The 6,000-nt window shown below is 55.5% G+C and overlaps 1 protein-coding gene across 9 annotated transcripts in view; it reads left to right on the top strand.

Moving 5' to 3' along the window:
* The window catches only part of AHDC1 (AT-hook DNA binding motif containing 1), a 66,900-nt gene extending 61,160 nt beyond the window's left edge, over positions 1-5,740 (top strand). For all 9 annotated transcript variants that reach the window (XM_036448337.2, XM_036448339.2, XM_045584973.1 and 6 more), the window contains one exon: positions 5,104-5,740. The gene's annotated coding sequence lies outside the window, so the exon portion shown is untranslated. The remainder of the gene's footprint in view (positions 1-5,103) is intronic.
* Positions 5,741-6,000: the final 260 nt, after the last annotated feature.

Genomic DNA, 6,000 nt, shown 5'->3' on the forward strand with positions numbered 1-6,000 from the left:
CCAGGAGTGGGGGGCGGGCGCCTTTCCCAGCGTGCCCTGGGCCTGTGCTCTGGCTGCTCCCTGGCCTGGGCTGCCCTTTCCTACCCACCATCCATCTCCCACCTGTCAGCTCCTATCTTTCGCTCAGACATCACCTCCTCCGAGAAGCGTTCCAGGATCCTTCCCAGGCCCAATTAATCTCCAGACCTTCATGCATCCGTGACAGCCCTTCTGGGAATGTCCGCCCCACGCCATCAGCCTCTCTGGGCCGGTTACTCATGTGCGTGTGCTGTCCCCATCTCCTCCCCAGCATCTCATCATGCCTGAGACATTTCAGGGTCAGGGTTTGGATTTTTTGTTTTGTTTGTTTTTTTCCCCCTTGAGTCAAAGAACAGTATGTAGACGAGGGAGAATTGTGAAGGGAAAGGGTACGTGTTGGGGAATGGGTAGAAGATGGTTTCTCTCAGCTCCTAAAAGGGGGGCAGGGCTAACTGGGCTTTTGGGGAGCTCCAACTGGGCTTTTGGGGAGCTCCAAGAACAACCCACCCGGGCCAGGACGCACCACGTGGCAGCGTCAGGAAGGGCCCGTGGGATCGCATGGTTCCACACTCTTGTCCTTCCTTTAGCCTCCATCCGCTTCAGCAGCATCCCAACACGTACTCCTTGGCATCTCTGTCTACACAGTCAGGAGGCAGGAGGGGGTGAGGGTGGCCGCCTCCCAGCGCCTGTAAGAATAGACTCCGAGAGGTGGGAGGTGGACACGAGGCCACGCAGCGTGGAGGGCGGCCATGGTGTGACACCTGCTGGGCCCCATAGCGTCCCTGTCTGTCCAGCAGGAGGAAGGGGGACCCCGAAGGAGGGTGTGGGGAAGCTGGAGCTGAAGAAGCACCTCTCTGGTGGACACAGGTTATTTTATTTATTTACGTTCCGTTCATCACCATCTGAGGATGTTTCTCCCATTGATGTTTATTTTTTTTATTATTTTTTAAAATATAATTTTAAAAAATTTTGTACAGAGAGGAAGGGAGAGAGATAGAGAGTAAGAAACATCGATGAGAGAGAGACATCGATCAGCTGCCTCTTGCACACCCCCTACTCGGGATATGCCCGCAACCAAGGTACATGCCCTTGACCAGAATCGAACCAAGGACCCTTCAGTCCCCAAGCCGACGCTCTATCCATTGAGCCAAACCGGTCTCGGCGTCTCCCATTGATTTTTAGAGAGAATGGGAAGGAGGGGGGGAGAGGGAGAGAGAGAGACATCAATGTGAGAGAGACACATTGACTGACTGCCTCCCATACACACCGCAATTGGGGGCAGGGACTGAACCTGCAATCCAGGTACCTTTGACCAGGAATTGAACCCATGACCCTTCTGTGCGTGAGATGATGCTCTAACCATTGAGAAACACTAGCCTGGGCTGGACTCTGGGTTTTTTTAAAACTTCCCTGGAGTATGGAGGGAGCTTCCCCCCACAGCCTGCCCATTCCCAGTTGGAAGCCCACCCTCCTCAACTCACTCTCTCTCTCTCTCTCTCTCTCTCTCGACCAGTGTCCTCTCCACATTGGAGGGGCTTGCTGGTCTGAAAGTGTCCGTTGGGGTGGGTTAGCCTCTGGGCAGCTGTGGCTTGCCTCTGGCCACTTGTCTCTGGAGCCTTTCTCAGCGCCTGGACTCTCTCCCATTACCGCCCAATCCCCTTACTTTCCCGAGCAGCTGGAGGCCAGAGAGGGAGAGGGCTTTTCCCGGGTCGCACAGCAAGTCAGATCCGTTCCGTGGACTCTCTGGCCTCTGCCCGCTGCCCTGTCTGATGCCGAGGCGCCTCTGGAGGGCAGTGCCCGGGAGGTGGGGGTTAGGTCTTAGCGGGGCCTGCAGTTAGCGGGTGCGAATATATGTCTCCTGGTTGCGTAAATGAGCACGGGATGTGTGCTCCTCTCGTGGGGAGGGCCGCTCTCTCCAGACAAGCTGATTGTACATGATCTGCAGCACTTTGAGTCCCTGCCCAGTGCCCCCCAGTGCCAGCCCCCACTGACAGGCAGAGACCATTTCATGCCCTGACACCTCGGTCAGGAAAACCGCTAGAGCAGGAGGACTTGGTGGCATGTGACTGCAGTCCTTCATCATGGAGGCACTAAAAGGTTAAGTCGCATGAACAGTGGCTGGTGCCCTGGGGCGCTAGGCACATGCTGGTGTTGGGGACACAGAGGTACCACACAGTCTGCCCTGGAGGAGCAGGGAAGGGAATGACAAGTGCACTGGTAGCTATGGTAACAGGGTGGTGGAGGCAGCATCCAGGAGGTGTGCAGGACCTGAGCTGGACCTTGACATGCTGCTCAGACTTAGACCCGTCTTCGCCATCTTCACTGCCGTTCAGTCAGCACACACTCTGGACCCAGCATGTGCAGGGCTCTGTGCTCAGCAGTGAGGACAGGAGCCACGTGCCTCCTGCCAAGGCTGGGCCAGGCACCCCTCTGTGCCCCTGGAGGCCCCCCCCCCCCCAGGGCTTCCCTTGGCACAGTCCTCCTCTCCCTGCCTTGTAATTTCCTGGTTTGGGGTCTGCTTTGCTTCCTTCTCTGCTCCGTGAGCCCCTCAGGCCAGGGACCAGCAGCCGCGTCTCTGCTTTGTCTCCAGCGGCAGCCCTGAGCCACCTGGCACGTCGGCCTTGCTTCCATTTTGTGGAAAATCGAACCTAGCGAGGGCAGGGTTCTACATGGCTGCGGCCTCTCCATCCTCCCCTGCTCAGGAGCCTCTGGACTCGATTCCCCTCCCCCACCATCCCCCAGATTCCGGCCAAGTCCTGAAAGCTGGGGCGGCGGTGGGAGGAGGAAGGTGAGACAGGATGGCTTAGCAGAGGGTGAGAAAGCCTCCCCGCTGCCTGGCCACGGCACCATGGGAATGGTTCTGGCAGGAGCTGCCTGCTGGGCTGAGATCACCATGGAGACCCGGCTTGGAGAGGGTCACTGGCAGTGGCTAAGGGCTGGAGGGGGTGGGGGTGACAGGGATTTGTGAGGAGGCTCCCAGCCTGCCCTGGGGCCCTTCGGGGGAGCAGGAGAGGCTGGGGTTTGTTAGAATCCACTCGCTAAGGGGTTTGGAGCAGCCCATTCTAAGTCTCCCCCTCTTTTGTCTCCCCAACACGTTATCCCATCACCCCAACAGGAGGTTCCTTAGCTCCGCAGCTGTTTTCAAACCGCAGAGAACTGTCCTGCAGATCGGTGCCTCCAGCCCTTCAGCTGCACCTTTCCCCCACATCTCCCAGCCCTGCTAATGGCCACCCTGCTTATCTCTGCAGCTGCTCCTGTTTATCCCCTGCCTGTGGCGGCCTGGCAGCCATCCACCGCACCCCTTGCCCCAAGAGCCGCTGTTCCACCAATCACCCCCCCCCCCAGTCGCAATATAGCTGTCACCCTACCTGGCACACCTCTTACCCCTGCGGCTAATGTTCCATCCTCCCCTCCCCTGCGGGGACCTGACAGCCGAACAAAGATGCCGTTCCCGCCCTCCCCCTCCCATCTCTGTTTGCCACCTGGGCCCAGGCGCCTCGGTGGGGTGCTGCTCCCACCTTGGGGAGCCCACCTGGGTCCTCTGGCCTTGGGGGATTCCTGGCAAGTCCAACCTCAGGACAAAAGTCTTCCCCGGGGCTGACTGCCCAGCAGACAACAGCCGAGGCTGAGCAGAATTTCAATGTGGCCTGTTGGGAAGGGAAGCCAAGAAGAGGACGAGGGAGGAAAGGCTTTCTGTGGCTGCCGCTTCCTGCGGGGTGGGGGAGGGCAGGCTGGCTCGCTGAAGAGTCTTCGAAGGTGTTTTTAACACCCTCACCTGCCCCTGGAATCTTGGGGGGCAGTCACTCACCGAGTGTGGGAGATGTGAATGTCAGGGCTCGGAGAGGACAGAGCTCTGGAAGGGTGGGGCTAATGACTGGGCGAATTGAGAATGACTGAGCCCATCCCTGTCCCTCTGGGCACCTTCCTGCTCATCCCAGCAAAGCTAGGGTCGGGGTAGGGAGTCAGTACCCCAGGGCCCTTCTAGGGAAAGTGTCTGGTGACTGTAGGGACCGGGGACTTGGGAGTTCCTGGGCTCTGGGAAGGCAGAAGGTGCAGCCAAACACAGATGCTATTGTGTTGGACGATTTCTTTATTCCTTTATTCAGACAGACTTCCTCCTCACCTCACCTCTCTGAGACACAGAATGGCATTGGTGGGGGCTGGAAGAGGGTTAGATTTAGAAGAAATTAAAGCTGCAGTTCACACCTGTGCTGTGCTAAGGCCCCGTCTTCTCCATCATGTCATTCCTCAGAACAGCCTCAGTTGGAAGAATGACTAAACTCATTGTCGCATGAGGATGACCAGCCTTGGAGAGACTAGTTGGCCCAGGCCCCAGGAAAAGAATAACAACTAGTAATTAGTGTCTTTATTAATGCATTTATGTACCAGGCTTACTCTGCCTCGAACCGCTATATCCTCCCAACAAACCTATGGAATAGTTCTGTGGCCCCATTTTTACAGATGAGTAAACTGAGGCTCACAGAAGATTCACCAACTTGCCCGAGGTCATAGAGCTATTAATGGTGGTGCTAGCATTTGAACTTAGTGTGTCTGGTTCTAGAGTTCAAGTTTTTGTTTTGTTTTTAATATATATTTGTATTCATTTCAGAGAGGGAGGGAGGGAGGGAGAGAAAAAGAGAGGGAGAGAGAGAGAGAAACATTAACGATGAGAGAGAATTACTGATTGCTGCCTCCTGCATGCCCCACATTGGGGGTTGAGCCTTCAACCCGGGCATGTACCCTGACTGGGAATTGAACCATGACCTCCTGTTTCATAAGTTGATGCTCAACCCCTGAGCCATGCCAGGCAGGCTAGAGTTCAAGTGTTGGATCTCCAACCACTCACCCAGCACATCCTTTCCCTCTCCGTGGAGTAGGCCATGGACCACACATGGTTTTACAGATGGGGAAACTGAGCTCAGAGAAAGCCAGAAGCAGCCCCGAGCTTCACGGGGAGCTGTTTGGAGGAGGAACAGTGGGGTCCTGGTAGGAAGTAGGTGGGGTCCCACCCTCAGCCTCCCTGTTCTCGGAGCTCAGGGTCTGCCTGCCGCTGACTTCGGCCTCTTCTCTTCTGTCTCTTTGCAGCTTTCAGAAAATCAACGCCAAGACCCCTCCCAGCGTCCACATCGTCCTCTGGCAGGAGCGCCTGCCCCTCTGCCTCTCACCCCCCACCTGCACCCCCTGCAGCCCCATCTCCTCCAACCCCCCCCATCTCCTCCACGCAGAAGCCCAAGGTGAGCCCCTTCTGCACAAAACCAGCAATTGTAAATACTTTTTAAAAATGTACAAAACTTAAAAAAACAAAACACAGTTTTAGAAAAAGACAAAAAAAAGAGAGAGAGAGAGAGAGAGAGCGCGCGTGGAAGAGGTTGCAAGCAGGGCCTCGAGGTGTCCAGAGCCCTGCCAGTGTGCACTGAGAAATTTATCTGCAGGTCGTCTGACAAAAATGAACAATATCCTATTTATTGTATATACTGTTTTATTATAAATCGTGGATTGTATATTGCATTCTGTAAACCTGCTGTGGTCCCGTGGTGTGCAAATTCGCATGGTGGGGGGGAGGGAGAAGAACCTCTTGTGGGAGCTTTTTTTTTTCTTTCTTTCTTATTTTTCACTCTTTTGGGTTTTCTCTTCTGTTGTTGTTGTTGTTTTCTGTTGGCAGGACACACCCAAAGATCCAAGTTTGTATTAAAAAGAAATGAAAAAAAAGCAAAAAAAAAAACAAAAACACACACACACCTTGTGTCTTGTGAAGGGGGAGGGCGGGCGGGGAGGAGGGCTATGACTGGGCTTTGTCACCAGCACTGGGAATCCAGAGAAGGTGAAATACTGCCCTGTGGTCCCCCTCTCTGTTTTCCCTTTTGCCTGAGGTCAGAGTCCTCACATCCGGGCCCACTACCCCACAGACCTGGGCCTCCCTGCCTCTGGCCCCCAGTCTGCCCCTCGCACGTCTGGCCCCTGGTCCGTTCACTGTGTTCTGGG

Source organism: Pipistrellus kuhlii, unplaced genomic scaffold (genome assembly GCF_014108245.1).
Source record: "Pipistrellus kuhlii isolate mPipKuh1 unplaced genomic scaffold, mPipKuh1.p scaffold_m20_p_2, whole genome shotgun sequence".
Lineage (NCBI taxonomy): Eukaryota > Metazoa > Chordata > Mammalia > Chiroptera > Vespertilionidae > Pipistrellus > Pipistrellus kuhlii.